This window comes from Papaver somniferum, chromosome 7, assembly GCF_003573695.1.
Source record: "Papaver somniferum cultivar HN1 chromosome 7, ASM357369v1, whole genome shotgun sequence".
Taxonomy (NCBI): domain Eukaryota; kingdom Viridiplantae; phylum Streptophyta; class Magnoliopsida; order Ranunculales; family Papaveraceae; genus Papaver; species Papaver somniferum.
Genome location: NC_039364.1, coordinates 183,625,818 through 183,645,719, shown reverse-complemented (window position 1 = coordinate 183,645,719; position 19,902 = coordinate 183,625,818). Strand labels below are relative to the sequence as shown.

Below are 19,902 nucleotides of genomic sequence, written 5' to 3'. Positions count from 1 at the left end.
GCATATGGACACTACATGGTTGACCCACGGTCCCATGTAGTCGCTCCCTCCTTCGTCCCATGGTTGAAATTCTGACGAACCATGAATTGATCATCAATTGATCAAATTAGGGTTTCTGAATCCAAGGATCATCATCATTCCAGATTCCAACCTTAAGAATTTTACGACGACCTCATGGTCATTAATTTTATTAATTATGCTCGGTTCTACACCAGTATTCTAATTAATATTTTTGGTACGCTGCCAATAATCCATCAGATGAGCAACACATGCTCAGACGATCAAATATTCAACAATTCATCACATGAGCAACACTTGCTCAGATGATAAATATTTGCTCAAACCAAGGAATATTGGTTCAACAATCAATATTCAACGATCCATCGAATGAGCAATACTTGCTCACTTCATCGTAAGAACTATACCTCTGTCTCATGACATGTTCAATTCATGAGTTTCAGAACATCATTTTCCACTCGGCAACTACATGGACTCATCGTCCCATCAAACCACGAAGTCATTAATTGACTAACATACCACGAGACGTCAATCGTGTCACTTGGGGAGATATCACTTAGGGTTTTGGACTGGCGGTCTATGGCACGTGTGTTCAAACACACGATGGAATGTGAGCAAGTCGTGCAATCAGTTGAAGGAATTCACGAGGTAGTGGGTGGAAAATCAACCAAGTCTCCACACGTTGAGAAACTGGCTTCAAACACGATCTCCACTTCAGCACTCCTTGATTTCATCAACTGTCACACTTCATCGAATCAGGGTGTCTAAAATTCCAGCAATATAAATAAGTCTCTGAATCATGATTGAAGTATCGGCATCATCAGTATCATCAATCTCACGTCTCATCGACAACACGAGATCATCAACTCATCAATTGAGCAACTACTCTCAATTGAGAAATTTCAATCACTCAAAGCTTATCGTATTCGGAATTCACACACCCACAATCTTTGATTACCATTGATTCCACACATTTCTCAGCTTCCCTCCTACAGATCAACCCATCCTCTCTTGTGACCGAATTTACTCTGGAACGGTCATTGTCTTGATTTAGTCCCGAGTACTACAGATTGATCTCTCAAATCTAAAGCACCCCCTTTGCAGCGGTGCATCTGTGTGAGGTTTAACATTTCTCTCGGTTCGAGGAGTCTCCTCCGTACGGTCGTCTCCTCAATTCCTTAAAAACCAGCAAATCGCTTTTCCCCATCTACAGATTGGCGACCGCAATAGGAGATTAATCTCTCAGTTGCAATCTAACAATTTCACAAGATGGTTGATCTCAGGTCAGGTTCAGTTACAAATCCTAACACAAACCGTGCTAGCACTAGCAACAACAACAATCAGAATATCCCGGAGACAATTCCGACCTCCAACACTGATGGTGGTGACACTACTCCTCCTCACGCCGAAGGTCATCCACTATATGGATGACACCCTGAAGAAGTCAGAGGAGATCCACCGCCTACCATTGCTGTCTTATCAAAGCGCAGGAGACTCTTGCAAAGAACCAGACTGACATGCCTGCTATACAGAAGGAGCTGTGTAATTATCTCAAAACTCTTATTGACAAGATGTCGGAGAAGACTCGAGAGAAGGGAAATGAGAAGGAGAAATCCTCAGATGATGGTCCTGAAGTAATTCCAATCCATACAGTAGAAGACGACGAAGTCCACAAAACTGCCGCAGACAACTCATCAGCGAAGGGATCATCGAATTTCATCACTCGCGAGGATCTGGAGCACCTTTTGGAGAACCGTGGAAAATACAAAACATCGCATGACCATCGTCATCAACCTCCTTATCCTGCCGCTACACAGAGGATTCCACTCCCCAAAGGTTACGTTTCTCCAACCTTCACCTTATATGATGGAACTGGAAATGCTCGGGAACATGTCTCTTGTTTTCTCGAAGCCCTGGGAGAACATGAACATAATCATGTCGTTCGTCTCAAGGAATTCCCAAAATCTTTGAAAGGCAGAGCATACACCTGGCATAACAACATTGCACCAGGGACTATCAATAATTGGGGAGAAATGGTTAACGCATTCTACAAGAAATACTTCTTCGTGTCAGAACAAGTCACCCTCTCCGACCTTGGAAGAATGTTTCAGAGGGTCAGTGAAAATCCCAATGATTATGTGAAAAGATTCAGAGTCCAAGCCCTGGACTGTCATGACCCAAACGTCACGGAACAACAACTGGTGGACTTGTGCATCAATGGCATGCTCCCGGTCTACAGGGCCTTGCTAGAAAACCTTCTATTCCAGACTTTCTCAGAGCTTCACAAAGCTGCGAAGAGGTCGGCAACCACTGCACCCGCTCTTTTGGAAAGAGCAAAGTCTACAAAGACTGAAGATTCAAAAGACACTCGAGGAAGCAGGCGTTTGATCAACAAGCAGTACAACCTGCAACCTTCAACAAATGCTGTCGCGGAAGGGAGTAAGCGAAAAGCAGAACCACAACACAAGCAAACTTCCTCCACCCCTTCAAAGACACACAAGAAGGAGAATTCGAAAATCCCTCCTCAGCATACGGAAGATCCAGAAGCACCTGATTTTACCTTTTCAATGGAAGAAGTTAATGAACTACTCGATGCCTGGATTCAAGACGGCGCAATCAAATTTCCTTATGTCAAGAAGGAACCAACTGAAGAGACCATAGAAAATCCTCGGTATTGTCGCTTCCATAGATACGTCAGTCATCCCACGAGTGATTGCAAAATTTTGTAGTGCATATTCAAAGAAAAGGTCAAATCAGGAGAGCTCAACCTGGGGACTGAGGGGGTGCACAAAAAAACCCTCCCAGTCAGAAATTTTACCATCTCTGAACCTCCTGTCAAGGAAACGGTCCAATCTCTGATCGAACATGTCTGCGAGTTGTTGTATCTTTAGAAAGCTCAAAGGAAAGACATGTTTGCTGCGCTGAACCACATCGTGTCTGGAAAACGTCTGCTGATCCAAGAAACCACCACCGAACCGTCAGCCACCGACAAAGAAATGTATGACTGGGGACTGCTCACCACAGTGCACATTAAAGGAAATGAGTTCAAGAGAGCGTTCGTCGATGTTGGTACCGCTGTCAACATCATCCCTTTGAAAACTCTCAGAGCTGCCGGTATTACTCGACAGGAAGCCACCCATGCTCCCATAGCAATTAGGGACCACGAAGGAATCTCCAGAGACGCATACGGCTTCATCACTCTCAAAGTTACATAGAGATTGATCTGCAATGAGGCCAAGTTTTTCATAATCCGGGAAGACCCTGGGTACGACATGGTCCTTGGAAGAACTTGGATTCATGCCGGAAGGATAACGATGCCTTCAACACATCCTGTCATCGACGAGGATTCCGAGTCGGAAGACGAAGAAGAGGACGCACCACCGTTTGAGCATCTGGAAGAAGTAACAGCTCTGATGGGACTTACACAGGAACTTGGAGAAAATCCGCACACCTTTGTCAGAAGGTTTCGAGCTCAGGCAAGTCTTATTCCTCCTCATGATCCAATATTACCAATGTTCAAATACGCTACTATGGTCCAGGGACTTCTCCCCATGAACAATTTAGCAGTCATCAAAAGCTACGAGTGGGTAACTTCACCTCAGCAACATTACACTCAATGGTTGGGTTCAGAACTTCTTCAAATCGGTCACTCCATTGAGAGGTTTATTGCTGAAGACTTGGCTAAGCATGATCAACACTATGATGGATACTCTCTTCCGCGCGAGTGTCCATATGGGCCACAATCGTTGAATTCCATCAAACAGGGAATTCCGAATCAGCGGAAGATATTCAAGGCACGATCGACCAAGCCTAACAAGTTTCATGAAGGGGACCTGGTTCTCCAAGCAGTTCAGCGCGGTCTTCATTCTACAAGGAACTCCAATTGGGAAGGACCATTCATGGTTGCTGAGTCCGTGGCCGGAGGATACTACAAATTGACCAACACAGATGGCAGAACCCTACCAGTAATTCAAGAAAATTGGCTCAAGGCGTTTATCTGAAATTATTGGACATTTAAGGTATTGGGCGTTTGAAGCACTCATGGCGTTGGGATTTAACATTTAGGATTTTCTTTCATTTGTATTTCAATTCCTCCAAAACATTTGCAATACTTGCAATCAGTATTTGAATTCAGCAATTTATCAAAATTCAGTTCATATTTCGTAAAAGAAAATCTCTATCAAATCTACAAGAAAATCCTTAACCATCAGTCAATCCAAAACCATCTAAATATCAAAACCCAAGTATAAACCTCACATCTCTCAGAAGTTCAGAAGTTCAAGAGATCAGCAAGAAAAGGCTTTCGCTCATCAGCATCCTTCAAGATTTGCAAATCCGCCCTCTCCTTGTTCAACTCCTCGGTCAACTTGGAAATCTTGTCCTCCTTCTCCTTCACAGCATCATTGGGAAAGGGTATGTTCTTCTCACATGAATCTTTGATAATGTTTATTTGCTTACGAATCCATTTCACGTTGAGGCCAAGTCTTTTTGAATTCTCCAAGTTAAACTCCCAATCAAAGAGTATATCTGGAGTCACGGTATTCCTGGGTCTCGTATGCATATCACTCACGACACGCAAGATAACGCCTACTTGCATGGTTAAAGCATAAACACGCCCAGGGTTCCTGTCAACGATCATGTGGCCAAACTTCTTCCATATCGTCTCGTACAAGCGTGCATATCTAATGGGAACGCTGAATCCGCCGACCAGTTCATGATACGGGAGTGAAGTGTTAAAGGGAGGATCAAAAGCGACCCTTGCAGTTGGATAATCATACACTATTATACGGTTCTCAGTCACTGGAGCGGCTCCCACGACCAAAGCACTAGTACAAATCTTTACATTGGCCACACTTAATCACCGTGTCCATAGGATTTTGGTCATGGATTTTTTTCACTTCAAAAATGTGGCATCAGGTGCCGAGACAAAAAGGTATCCCTATGGCTACATAAACTTTGAGTGGCTATAAAATATGATTTACCATGGCCATAACTCTAAAACCGTGTCTATATGGTACTCAATATTTTTTTTTGTAGTTAAGCATTTTCACTATCACCATGGCCATAGGATCCTTATAGACACATAATTTAATTATATGTGGCTAAAGTTTACCTTAAAGTCACGTGAATTTTATTATAGCCGTGGCCTTTGTCATCAATTGGACACGCAAAATTCATTTTATCATGGCCAATTCATGAGTTGCAGTCACACTAATTTTTCTCAACCATGGACATCTCTATCATTTGGACACACGGAAAATAATTTAACATGGCTAATACATGATTTGTAGTCACGTTTAATCTATGGTACCATGGCCATCCATATTTTTGGACACATGATAAACATTTTACATGGCCAATTAATAAGTTATGGCCACTAAATATTTGTAGCATCGTGGCTAAATTTTTTCGAAAGACACATCAAGTGTTTTGAATGTAGCTATTGTTCACCTTTTGGACACATCAAGTGTTTTCAATGTAGCTATTGTTCACCTTTTGGACACATAGGATACCACAAACCATGGCGATAACCTTTATAAAATGACACAAAACGTATTCAACGTGGTAAATATTAGCTTTTAGTCACTCGAGAAAATTTCAATTTTATTGCTCAATTTATCTTCAGGGACCTATTGGCCCCTCTTTTAATGTAGCTAATGGTTAACTTTTACCTACCCTTATCTGAGAGAATATGTAGTCAGAATTATTAATATATCAAAATTGATATAAAATATCTTTTATTAATCACATGAGGGAAACATCACATATCTTTGATAAGTTTAGTAGTAAGCAGAACTCGGAAAAATCACCATTTCAGATGGAGATTCAATAATTAATAATTCACATAGTAAATCCATAGTACCACGACTATATATTTATCTGTAACTAGACTGTTGTACTCTTCATTTTCTTACTATTTCTCATATTCTTCAGTTCCCCATAATGCAGATCCGAAGCTTTAGCAATCTTCTTAATCTTCTTGGTCTTTGGGTATGTCATCATACTTATCTTCTTAGTGTTCTTAATCTTTAGTCCACTCTCTTGACATCATCATGAAACTCAAATTATAACTCATTACTTTGGAACAGTTGTAGCTATCAAAGCCAGCACTTGTACCAGTCAAAGCTAACACTGATACCCCAGGAACATGGTTCCTTACAGACGAAAGGTTGGGATAGCTGGGCCTGAAGAAGTGCATGGAAAAAATATTGAGAGTTTGAGACTACAGATAGAGTATGATGATAAACTACTGAAACTGATAGATTCGAATGTCATTCCCGCTGTTAAGCAAAACTAAGAACAAAAGTTCTTCATCCTGTTTGGTGCATTACCTTGTTATGTCGTCATCACATACTACTTAATAGCTCCGAGATGCGCATCTGATAAAAAAACACCATCCCCACATGGAAATGACAAACTCTACCATAAATGAAGTATCCATCTTGACAAACTGATTGAACATAATTACATGTATATGGGTAGACAGTCGAATATATACATACCTCACCTATGAAAAATAGATTCAGTAAACCTCTAGGATATAGCTTGGTCTGCTTTGACGATGAGATTCAATAAATTAACCTTGAGGTGTTGCAATAAGTTCTGGAAGTAACCTTAACACGGCTCTCGGAAGTTGAATCTAATGACAAAACCAGAATATACAAGTCAGAATATATATGTTCTAAGTTTACCTCCCTTTACAGTTTTATGTTTAAAAACATAAATATCCAACACCATGATCAAATTTAACCCCATCGTAGTTCTACTAAGCGTATATTCTTGGGTGTTTCACATACCAAAAAGGATAAAGAAGTTACCCTTTTCCCGATTTCTAATGTTTGAGTGGATGACATATATTCTACAATAATCCTTTTTTCTTTAGTGTCATAACTTGATTTTCCTGTTAAAGCATGACATCGATATGATTATATATAACCCTTCATAGCCGAAAGAGAACTTCAGATAAATAGATAGATTTGATATAAATAAGAGAGATTGCATGCATACTACCAAAGTTGTCAAAGGAATTCAAAAGAGCAACATAAACAGTTGGAGTGAACACAACATGAACTGACCTCTTCTGTAAGCTTGAAATTTTTAACCATCAGAAATGCATAAATATGGAAAAATGCTTTCGCCTAGTAGTGGAGAAAAAGCAAGACCAAAACCTATTTTTGCGAGGGACGGTATCTGGCAACACAAGGACTTCCCCCTCTATGACACAAAAAAATCCCTACATTAAAATGAGATAGAAAAAAGATCAAGTATAAATTTATAGAGAGACCAACTATCTATAGGATGCGTTATATACAGAGGCCTTTTTCTCAGAGTGAGATGTGCACACAAAGCGTAATGTATGTTTTAGACAACTATAGAAAGCCACAACGAATATCTTTACCTTTTTAACCTACAACACCAAGCCTGAACTTCAAAAATTCCCTACTCTTGGAGGATTTTTCCTTATATTGACGCTCATGTGATCAAGTTCATTGGTTTCTGGGTCCCCAATCTGATTTATAACTTGTGTCATATACCTATCCAATTTATGCCTAACCTAAGCTGAACCTTAAACAGCTAAAGAAAGAACCTTCGAATCACTTTTGCAGATACATTTAGTTTTATAACCTTTTGTCGGTCAATAGGTAGTTCAATAAATAGGGATGTAATCCCTCTTTCAAGCATAAAAAGACATTGTGTAGACGCGAATTTTGTGGCAGTTCAGCATTTAAAACAGCTGTTTTGATTCCAAACTGTGACAATACGTGATTGAGTCAATTATAACCGAAGAAGTGAAGAAAGCGTATCAACAAAACAAGAAAAATTGCTTTTGGAGTAGATTTACACCTTACCTGTTCTAGAAAGAGCTTCAGAAACCCATATCAATAGTTCCAACTTCAAGAGTGACAGCATGTAGAGTTGCTTATCACGAGTACTGCATGAAATCTGCCAGCAAAAGATGCACAAGATGAGTTCTAAGATTTCATCTTCATGTGTGGCATACCCTTACTCTTTTAAAATAGAAATACTAATAAACTACTGGCTCACCCAGAACTGTTGAACGTTTTTTGGAATCATCTCATCCTTGACATCTCCAACTTCGAAAAGAGTCAAAATAACTGGACTGTGCAGCACAAGCTTTTCCAGCTTCTCAACATCAGCACTGCCAAAGTCACGTAAAACAAAATAAGAAAATTGCATTATAGCTAAATATGTATATTCATACCCGCTAAAAAGATGTTGTCAGTATAAGCAGTAGAAAAAACTGCAAAGATATAATTTATGCAAGTGGGAAATAAAAAATCACAAGAGATCAGTAGACTTTCCCCTTCTTAACATCCTTGTCTTTGGGTCTGTACTTCAGCAGCATCTTGAAAAGATGCGTGGCCACAGTAAATGTAAGACAACGTACTAAGAACGCAAAATGGATGGAAAAGTCTCAGGCCAGTCTGGTTTCTCAACATGCGTTCAGTATATTCTTCAAAAGCAAGATCTATATTTAAATACACATCAAATACTCTTGCTGAACAGTACAGATGCATCATTGGAGTCTGGAAAACAAATCCCCAGAACAATCAACCCATCATTCAAAAAAGAAAAATAATATAATTTAAAGTAAGAGATAAGAGAAATGTGAAACTGGGGATCAAAAAATTCTTCCAAACAAGAGACAAGTTCTGAGTTTCAAACTTGGATTTTACTGAAAGCAAGCACCGAGAACCTTATATCTTAATAACCTCTAGATGTTCTAAAATTTAGCTCACCAAATAGAAAAATAACAGACTCAGTAAAACTAAATACAGCAACATACCATACAGATTTTGAAACTCCTTGAATCAAGAGCTATTATTGACTAATATTCCTCCCCCAATCAAGTATGAAACTGGGTTTCATGTAATTACAGATTCAAAAGCGAACACACTGGAACAAAATCACCTGCTCGGCTAAGAACCGTAGTTAGTTAACACAAAAATTTCCAGACTGAGCTGGATTTGGCACCTAAAAGTTCTCGAATATATACATCATCTGCAAAATGAGATCATCCTGCTAATTTTCTGAGTCTTTTCTATGCGACTTTTGCAACCTTGTTCTGTGAGATTCCAGAAAAAAACTGCTCATAACTGTCCATAAAAGCATTGAACCCTTATTGAACTAGTTGAAGTTGAAATTGTTAAACCAATTGTAACATCTCTTGTTTCCCTTTCATCAACGAAGTGGGTCTATGTTTTCTAGATTTACAAGGTTTTGTTGAGAAGAATTCGAAGGCCTGGTGATGGACAGAGTTGGGGTTCACTGACAGTGTTGCTGCTGGGAGGAGCTTGAGAAATCATCTGAGAATTATTCAAAGCGCTGAGTTGAATTGAATCCGGCGAAAAAGAACAAAATAGAAGAACGGGTTTGAGGCACAAACTTATTATATGGGTGGATTTCTGGTTTATAAAGACCATATGTTGCTGGTGTTTGCACTCAAATCCAAATTCATCCACCACCCAACATTACTGATCTGATGTAATTTGAAATCCGCGTAAAACCCATCCCTCAAAGATTTATTTTTTCTTCGAAGATTTTGATTTTGAAATCTAGGGTTTGTTTTTTTCAGCTCAACATTTTTTACTTTTGTTTTGGAATTTAGGGTTTGAAATCTACAACTTCCATACGTTTTTTACATAGAAATTGAGAGCGAAAAAGAGATTTGGCGGTAGTTAGAGATTTGTGGGTTAGGGTTTTCTTCTGTTAGGAGGCGGAAGACGACAGAAAGAGTAAGGGAGGAAGAGATGGGAGAAACAGATTTGAAAAACTGAGGGAACCGAGAGAAAAAAATATTGATCGTTTTGTATAAAGGAATTGGACGGTAAAGATTTGATGAAATGCATTCATACGGATTATGAAAAATCTATAGACGGTAAAGATTTGATTTAAGACTGTCATACGGATCAAGGCAAGTGTGTTTCTTTGTGCTTTCTCTTTGTGTTAATAAGAACTCATGTTTTCGGTTTAATTATCAACCTTAGACATGAAAAAAATTCAAAAAAAAAAATTAATAAATTTAGGACATTGTTATCGACATTCAGATATAAAAAAATCCAAAAAATATATAAGAATGAATCGGGAAAATGAAAAATGAATTCGATAATTGGTGTGCTTCTTTGTGCTTTCTTTTTGTGTTTTTCTGCTTTCTCTTTGTGCTTCCGGTTTGAATTTCGACTAGTCGCATAGGTCATGAAGTAATTTTGACAAGTCATACAGGTCATGAAGTAGCTTTAAGTTCACACTGGTAAACTCAGGTTATAAGATTACTAGAGATGGACCACGAAATTCAGGATGGTTCTGACTTTAAACTTATCTGGATACATCATCGAAATTGATATATATGAAGCTCAACGTTAATTCGAACTACAAATGTGGTATAACGACATACAAGTAATACCTACGAAGCTGTGGGAGAGTTCTAACTTCAAACTTAGTATGATACATCATTGAAATCGATAAATATGAAGCTCGATGTCGATTCGAACTTCAAATGTGGTATAACGACGCACAAACTATGAACCAAGAAGCTCTGAGAGGGTTCTGACTTCAAACATAGCATGATACATATCGAAATCGATAAATATGAAGCTCGGTGTCTATTCGAACTTCAAATGTGGTACGACGACATATAAACTATGAACCAAGAAGCCCCGTGAGGGATCTGACTACAAACTTAGCAGGATACATCATCGAAATCGACAAATGTGAAGCTTAGTGTCGATTAGAACTTCAAATGTGGTATAACGACATACAAACTATGAACCAAGAAGCTCCAGGAGGGTTCAGACTTCAAACTTAGCAGGATACATCATCAAAATCGATAAATATGAAGCTCAATGTCGATTTAAACTTCAAATGTGGTATAACGACATACGAATTATGAACCAAGAAGATCCGGGAGGGTTCTGACTTCAAAAGTAGCAGGATACATCATCGAAATCGATAAATATGAAACTTAGGAGTTAAATCAAACCTGGCCGGGAGTTGACTGTTATAAGTCAGAAACTTAGTAAAAACGATGAATCCAACCATTCGTAGGTAAGATTCCATCGAGACATTTTTCAAAACCTTAAACAAACCCTTTTTTGGCGATTTAGATAAAAAAAGTTGCTCCGAGATCGAAACCTTAAACAAAACCTTTTTACAACTTGCATCCAATGTAGCTTGTGATCGGTTATACCTTGATTTTCAAAGTAGCTTGTAACCGGTTATACCACCTGCCATCTACTAATGACTACAACCATGGCTAGTATTTTAAAAGTTAAAATTCAATCTCATGTGTCCAATGGATCCGACGCTATGGTCACAATTTGTTTTTCATATAGCCATATCATAATCCTCCCAAAAAATAAAGAAATGGTGTAACCATATGTCAATGTTTTATCATGTTTGATTAAATGTATCAATTCGTCAGTACATGTGTGTCTAATAAACCATATATTATGGACACATAAACAAACCAATGTGACTAAATAAATCCTTTTTCCGCCACGGATTAATAGGTGTGTCTATTGCCATCCTACAATTTCGACACATACATAATTATTTAATGTGGCCATATACGCATCTATAGCTACATATGATAGGATTAGACTGAAAACTATGACCAAACGATACCCTATGGATACAGTTGATGGGTTTAGGATTAAACCCATGACCAAATGGTGCACTATGGCTACATGGTAACACAAAACGTGGCTATAGTTATATTGATGACATGTAGTCACACAAATAACCTGAAACGTGGTTGGGCTGTAAACAAAAAAACGTGGCCTATGTGAAGATTTGTACTAGTGAAGCAACAGTTCCTTCGGTATTCTCCGCTGCTGTCTCGATTTCTTCTATCACTGAGGCAACAACCATATGGGTTTCCATAACAGCAGTAGCGACCTTTTCATGGCCTTGAAATGCAGGGATGATTGTCTCTTCATCAATAACTCCGGAATGGTTAGAGTTATCATCGTTGGCTCCAGTGTCCTCAACTTCGGTATTTAGCACCTAATATGAAGATTACATGAGGTTAGAGTCACGAATCCAAAGGATATAATGAAACACAGTATACCATCAAGGCAACATCATCAAGGTTCATCATACTACATTCAAGGCACGAGAAAATAACATGAAATTCATGAAAACACATTTTATGATGAGTCCGTCTGAAGAAACTGAACTCTGTCCTGTACTAGGAGACGAACTGGGAGCAATCTACAAGGAATCTGAGGATGGGTCATATTCCATTCTCTTCGTATGGATGTCCTCTATGACATGTCACAATTTCATGACAATCCGATGAACGAGCGAGTAGATATGGCCAAAATATCAAGTGATGCGCAATCTGAAAAAGTTCTGGAAGTCTCCTGAAAGTTATTTCGCCTTTTTCAGGCTCTGAACGTGCTCAAAACTTAAAAATCTTCTTTTCTGAAGCTTGGAACTTTTCCGGTATTGAATTTGCACATGCAGATCATCAAAATCCGACTTCGGACGAAGATTCTACAGCGTTTCTATTAAAAAGCTGGGTTCTGAATTTTCTGACGACGAAATTCGACTAAGTTTTCATATATTCACATGGGTTCTCATTCATTCATTCACAAGTCAGCACTTTTATACTTCTATGAATAATATACAGGATATATACTTACTTGAGGAGTCTCCAAAGTGTCCAAGGGGTTGGAGTTGTCCACATCAACAACAAGAGGAACATCACTTCCATCCGGCTCCGAATCTTGGGAATTACCTCCATTCCCATTCCCAAAGGATGATTGAGTTCCAGAATTCTCCATTTCCATGACGACATCCTCCTGTACACGTCCTCTACAATAAATATTTTCATCTATGAAGCACCACATTTGAACATGTGAAGAAATACTTACAGTTTCTTTGTCACTCAAATCAGCGATTGCTTGTTCAGTAGTAGAAAATTGAAGACCTTTAAGACTTGATGAAGTAAAATTCTGCAATAAAATTAATAACATTGGCTTCATGATTCTAATGTTAATAGCAATGAAAGTCACGGTGAGAAATATTGGGAACTCACCAAAGAACGAACTGGGGACTTCATAGTATTAGGTAACAGCTTATAACTTTTGTTCCTTCCTTCTCCGCCGTGAACGACTTCTCCAATATCTGAAAAATCTGCATGGATTCGAGGTCTTACGCTATGACCTTCCTGTAATGAATTCAATAACATGATCATAATACAGTTACCATGGTTTCATAAAAGACATGTGGAGAATCTTACTTGAGAACATCCTAGAGATAATTTTCGTTTATCACCAGAAAGGTACTTCAGTCTTGGTCGACCAGAGATCATCTTAGCAGACGGAGGAATCTTCACTGGAAGTTGACTAACTGTCACGAATTCATGCAACCTCTCAAATTGTTGATGCCAGAATTCTATATAACCTGGGGTTACATATGCAAGTCTATCAGAACCAGGAAACCAGTAACTACTCCCTTACACGTGAGTGTGATCTAAACGAGACGCAAGATGATCAACTGATGGTTTCCTTCTCCGGGTAGTTGGAACACATTGATCCATACCCATTTGTCGAGCCTACCTATCAATGTTGTATTCTTCTACTGCCCACTCTCCATATATAACAGATAACAAGTGACCAGGAGTACATCTCAACATGAAGGATCTCTCACCATCATTCGGGTTAGCACCGAATTTCAGAGTCGTGCTCTCTCCAGTATGGAAAGTCTTTGGTTGAGAGACATAATCAGGAACCGACACCCACGGACGAAAGTCGAACTCCGATTCTTCATCCAACACATCAATGAGGCGTGCTTTAGACTGAGGCTGCTTTGTAGACCAACGCATGATTCAGGCATTATCTTTCTCGGTGAAGATGTGACGGGCATCAGTATTTGGTCCTTGCAGGATGTTACGTGGAATAGGCGCATAATTCTTGAAGTGCTCCCACATCAAAGCTTGAAGAAACATCGTGTTAACATAACATTCAATCTTCATGAAGCCATTCGACACGCTGGAATCTAACACCAAGGAGTTTAAGTTAGAATACAAGGAACCCAGGAATAAGCTACCTATTGGGAATTTCTCACCTTGAGCCATCTTAATAGCAAAAGGGATTACGAAAGGCTTCAACAAATGTCCATTGTCTTCAAATATGTCTCTGGATAACCATAAGCATAAGACAGCGGCAATAGGTAACATACCGGTGATGGGACTATCAGAAACTTCATCTCTTGGCCACCAACGTGTCAACCAATGGGCATAACAACCTTTACTACCAGACGCCTTGTTCACTTCTTCCATCGCAGCTGTCAGAGTGTCAAAAACCACTTTTTCCTCATCCGAAAGACCTCAAGAGAAATTACCTGTAATCGGGAGATGCATCAAAGCAGCCACATCTTCTAAGGTAACAGTAAATTCTCCCCATCTACATATGAAGGTATGAGTGGGAACACACCAACGGGCCAGCAAAGCCACGATAATTTTCACATCATGATTAATAGACAAGTCTCCAGAAGCTTGAATAGCTCTCGTCACTTGCGCCTGGTTGAGCATAGCCCTGACATGAGGGAAACCCAACATATGCCTTGCCCATCAAGAATTTTTTTCCAAAGGGCGTCGAGAAAGCTTAAACTCTATGGTCGATGCAAGGAAAAGACCTCGTTCGAGAAAAAGCCGTATTACCATCTTCGGGGTCACCAATTTCTTCTGAGTCACAGTCCTAGGGTTGATCAGAAGACGATATACTGGGGACTTGAGATATGCTTCATCTCCTTTTGGATCCTCTTCAAAGAATGCGTCGTCTATATTCGGAATGTTCTTCACGCCAGTGGCATCCTCCTCTTCTTCACCAATGGAGGTATCGTCCATGGGTGCATCATCCCTGGAGATGTCATCATCAGAATGCGATTCGTCCCTTGAAGTATCGTCGGCTGAGGAATTGGTCATTTTGCTAAAACAACTGCAAAGTCCACATTACATTCTACTTCAGTATGCTGTCCAGACACGAATCAAGGAAATACGGCAAAAAATGGTAACTCTTAACTCTTACCTTTTGTACTTCCACTAAAAATAGTGATAGTAACGGTAGAGTTAACACCTCAAAATCGTTCGTCTCTTCGAAAACTGCAAAAAACGAACGAAACTTTATTAATTTCGAAACTGATCTTTCATAAAATCACGGACAAAATTTTCATAATGTGAACATTCACACAACTGAACTATGAAGTTTACAACAATAAAATATTTCATCATAAATATATTGTCTATCTTCGAAGGTTCCTCAAAACCCACGTTTCTGATTTTTCGAAAAAAACAGCAATTAATGCAACATTGCTTACATAAATTCTCAATAATTTTATCTAATTCATGCAAATAAAATATATCATCATATTTTACACAATATATGTCACGGCTGCATATATATATATAAAAAAAAATCCTTCGTATCGTCGTTATTTGTCTTTAAAACGAAGGTTTATTTCAAAAATATTGTGAAAGCTCACATCTCATACATATGATAAAGTTTTGTATTTACATGAAAGCTCATAAGCAAAATTTTATCACTGGACACAAGTTCACCATACATATTTTCCTTCGTGTCATCATTATTTGTCTTTAAAACGAAGGATTATTCCAATTTCATGAAAATTCACTTCTTTTATGATGAAACCTTGGTATACATGAAAGCTCATACACTAAGTTTTATCACTAGACCTAGGTTCATATTTTTTTTTAAAAAATCTCTCCTAAATCAGGGATTATAGTTAGTTTTCAAAACTAACGATCGAACGAACGTACGTTTTCAAAAACGAGGGTTTTTTCATAAAACTCACACTAATATACGCACATGTATATAACTTCATCATGATAAAAGCATGAACAACTCATGAGGATCATAAACATCAGAAAAAAAAAAATTCCTAACGTGCGGCGGCCGGAATTCGGCCGGACGACGGTCAGACGGCGCCGGCGATCGATGGCGGCTGGCGGTTCCGACGGGAAAAATCTCCTTCCCTGGCGTGAAGGTGATGAAGGTGCTGGTTGTGTGTGAGGAAAAATAATAAAAAAAAAGAGGATTAATCCCTTTTATATCAATTTTATTTCCAAAACCTAATTTTCTAAGGATTTCCTTATTGGGCCCGACCCGCGAATCCTAACCGACCACGGACTCGTCGTCCAAACCAGCGGTTCAACACCAATTTATGGTCATCAAACAACGCTCCAATCATGACATTGAAGCCTTTATCAAGTCGTGGTTTGCTCATGCTCTCTAAATCCGGTAACGTCTCAACTTACAACTAAGTTCAATTACAGGTATTATTATTTATGGCCGGAAAATCACCATTTAATGCTGACTGAGGAACACAGCTTTCCTCAGTAAGCAGGGGACTTAATGTAGATGGTGTATTTTCAACAAAGGCTAAATTCGTAAACTCATAATCATACGAAGCTCTGATTCATTAATCAGACGTGAGTATCGAGACACGATCCTCTCATCGAATTCTCAACGGAGAGTACCTTCTCTCAGAGTACATGTGGATATGTAGTCTCACGACTGGACAACGACATATCTCATGAATACTGAATACTTTCAGTGATTATATCTATATAGTATCACGAGATGGACGGCTCTTAGACAACTTGCTCTGCTAGTATAGAGCGATAACGTCTTCAGGAACAAACAACGAGTTTACCCTGACTATATAAAGGATATGACTTACGGACAAGCTCGTATCGGGATAATTAATGCTCCTAGACAGCTTGCTTTTCTAGTATAGAGCCACAAAGTTAATTATTCCTAATTACAATTGCTCTTATTCCATGGTCCAATCCACGACTGGTCCCATGGAATGGCAATAACAATTGTTCTGATTCTATGATCGAATCCACGGCTTGATCTCATATAATAGCAATAACTATATTATCTCATTACTCCGATTTCATGATCGAATCCACAACTAGTCTCATAAATGGTAATAGATAAATCTTAATTACTCCGATTCTATGGTCGAATATACGATCCCATGGAATGGTAATGCTCACTTTATTATTCTGAATCCGTAGTCGAATCCTCAGCTGATCCTATGAATTAATAATAAACATCTTATTACTCAGTTTTGTGAATTATTCTCCACTGAATTCCACAATTACTAATAAATAATCAATAACCGGGCATCTGAGCTACCTCTAAGTAAGCCCCGATTCAAATGGTGAAGGTGTATTCAACGACGATACACTAACAGTCACCGCACGAACGAGTATTTCAAAAATACAACGAAACGATGAACCTATGCAAAATAGGGAAGAAAATAAAAAATAATTAAAAATATTGACCAGGGTGCTGGGAGCACGGACACACGACCGACCGACCGTGTCGTGGTCAATCCCACACTAGTTTTATATTTTTAATGCATTTTTATTATTTTCCATGACTTGATGAAAATTCTCTCATTTTATCAAATCTCATTCGTCTCGAGGAAACTCCTCGGTTTCATGGTACTTCCATAAGTCCATAACAAATAAAATAATATAAAATTAAGGAAAGGAGTGTGGGGCGTGACCATTGGCCAACCGGCCATTCCTTGGTCCCAACCGGCCATGCCTTGGTCCCAACCGGCCATTCCTTGGTCCCAACCGGCCCCACACCCCACGGTTCCTTATTATTTTATTATTATTTCTCTAATTTCATGAAAAAACTCCTTGATTTCATGGTATTTTGCACAAATCATCAAATAATAATAATAAAAAATAAATTATGAAAACTTGTGGGACCGGGCCTTGGCCGGCCGGCCATGCCCTATCCGGTCCCGCACGTCCCTTTGTTTTATTATTTTATTATAAGTTTTCCTTGAATTCATCAAATTCCTTGATTTCATGGTATTTCTCTCAAATTAGGAAAAATTCCCTCAATTCATCAAAAATACATAAAAAATAGGGAAACTCATGGGACCGGGCCCAAGCCGGCCGACCATGCCTTCCACGGTCCCACACGCCCTTGTTTTTATTATTTTAATATTTTTTGCTTCCTTGAACTCATGAAAACTCCTTCAATTCATGGAAACTCCCTAAATTCATCAAATTTCTCAAAATTCATGAATTTTTCATAAAATCATCAAAATATTATAAAACTAAGGAAAAGGCACCACGGGACCGTGGTCACAACCGGCCGACCATGCCTTGACCATGGAGGTCGCACGCCTCCTCATCCCTTATTTTATAATTATTTTTCATCATCTCATGGTGTTTTCCTCAGTTTCGTCGAAACCCTAATTTTGGCATATTTTCTCGAATGGATGCTCAATTGCACGCCAGAAAATATCAAAATTCTCAGGACTGAGACGCGGACGCCTTGGGGACACGAGCACGCTATCTTGACCGACCAAGAATGGCTATTTGGCTCACGGAAGTCGGTCCCATCAATTTTCACAGTTTTGATCTAATTTGCACAATTGCTCGTATTAGGTCCAAAACTCTTCCAAACACTTTGAATTTTCATGAAGTGATTGTCAGGTGGTCACGTGACAACCCATGGCCGGTTTCATGACTCCATGGTCGGTCCCTCGCCTCGTCATAATTAATTAGGTTTTCTCACCTAAGGCTCAGACGAGCATTTTCGAATAAATGATTAAATCAGCATTTGATCATTCTTTCACCAACAAATCGTCAACTCTTCATGAGTTCTTGTATTTTCTCACGTGAGCATATGGACACTACATGGTTGACCCACGGTCCCATGTAGTCGCTCCCTCCTTCGTCCCATGGTTGAAATTCTGACGAACCATGAATTGATCATCAATTGATCAAATTAGGGTTTCTAAATCCAAGGATCATCATCATTCCAGATTCCAACCTTAATAATTTTACGACGACCTCATGGTCATTAATTTTATTAATTATGCTCGGTTCTACACCAGTATTCTAATTCATATTTTTGGTACGCTGCCAATAATCCATCAGATGAGCAACACATGCTCAGACGATCAAATATTCAACAATTCATCACATGAGCAACACTTGCTCAGATGATAAATATTTGCTCAAACCAAGGAATATTGGTTCACCAATCAATATTCAACGATCCATCGAATGAGCAATGCTTGCTCACTTCATCGTAAGAAATATACCTCTGTCTCATGACATGTTCAATTCATGAGTTTCAGAACATCATGTTCAACCCAGCAACTACATGGACTCATCGTCCCATCAAACCACGAAGTCATTAATTGACTAACATACCACGAGATGTCAATCGTGTCACTTGGGGGGATATCACTTAGGGTTTTGGTATGGCGGTCTACGGCACGTGTGTTCAAACACACGAGGGAATGTGAGCAAGTCGTGCAATCAGTTGAAGGAATTCACGAGGTAGTGGGTGGAAAATCGACCAAGTCTCCACACGTTGAGAAACTGGTTTCAAACACGATCTCCACTTCCCCACTCCTTGATTCCATAAACTGTCACACTTCATGGAATCAGGGTGTCTAAAATTCCAGCAATATAAATAAGTCTCTGAATCATGATTGAAGGATCGGCATCATCAGTATCATCAATCTCACGTCTCATCGACAACACGATATCATCAACTCATCAATTGAGCAACTATTCTCAATTGATCAATTTCAATCACTCAGAGCTTATCGTATTCGGAATTCACACACCCACAATCTTTGATTACCATTGATTCCACACATTTCTCAGCTTCCCTCCTACAGATCAACCCATCCTCTCTTGTGACCGAATTTACTCTGGAACGATCATTGTCTTGATTTAGGCCAGAGTACTACAGATTGATCTCTCGAATCTAAAACACCCCCTTTGCAGCGGTGCATCAGTGTGAGGCTTAACATTTCGCTCGGTTCGAGGAGTCTCCTCCGTAC

The 19,902-nt window shown here is 39.2% G+C and overlaps 1 long non-coding RNA gene across 1 annotated transcript; it reads left to right on the top strand.

The window, feature by feature from the left end:
• Positions 1-5,947: 5,947 nt before the first annotated feature.
• LOC113293208 lies at positions 5,948-6,450 on the top strand. Its single transcript, XR_003332118.1, has 2 exons — positions 5,948-6,009; positions 6,108-6,450. It is a non-coding gene; the product is annotated as an uncharacterized LOC113293208 (long non-coding RNA).
• Positions 6,451-19,902: the final 13,452 nt, after the last annotated feature.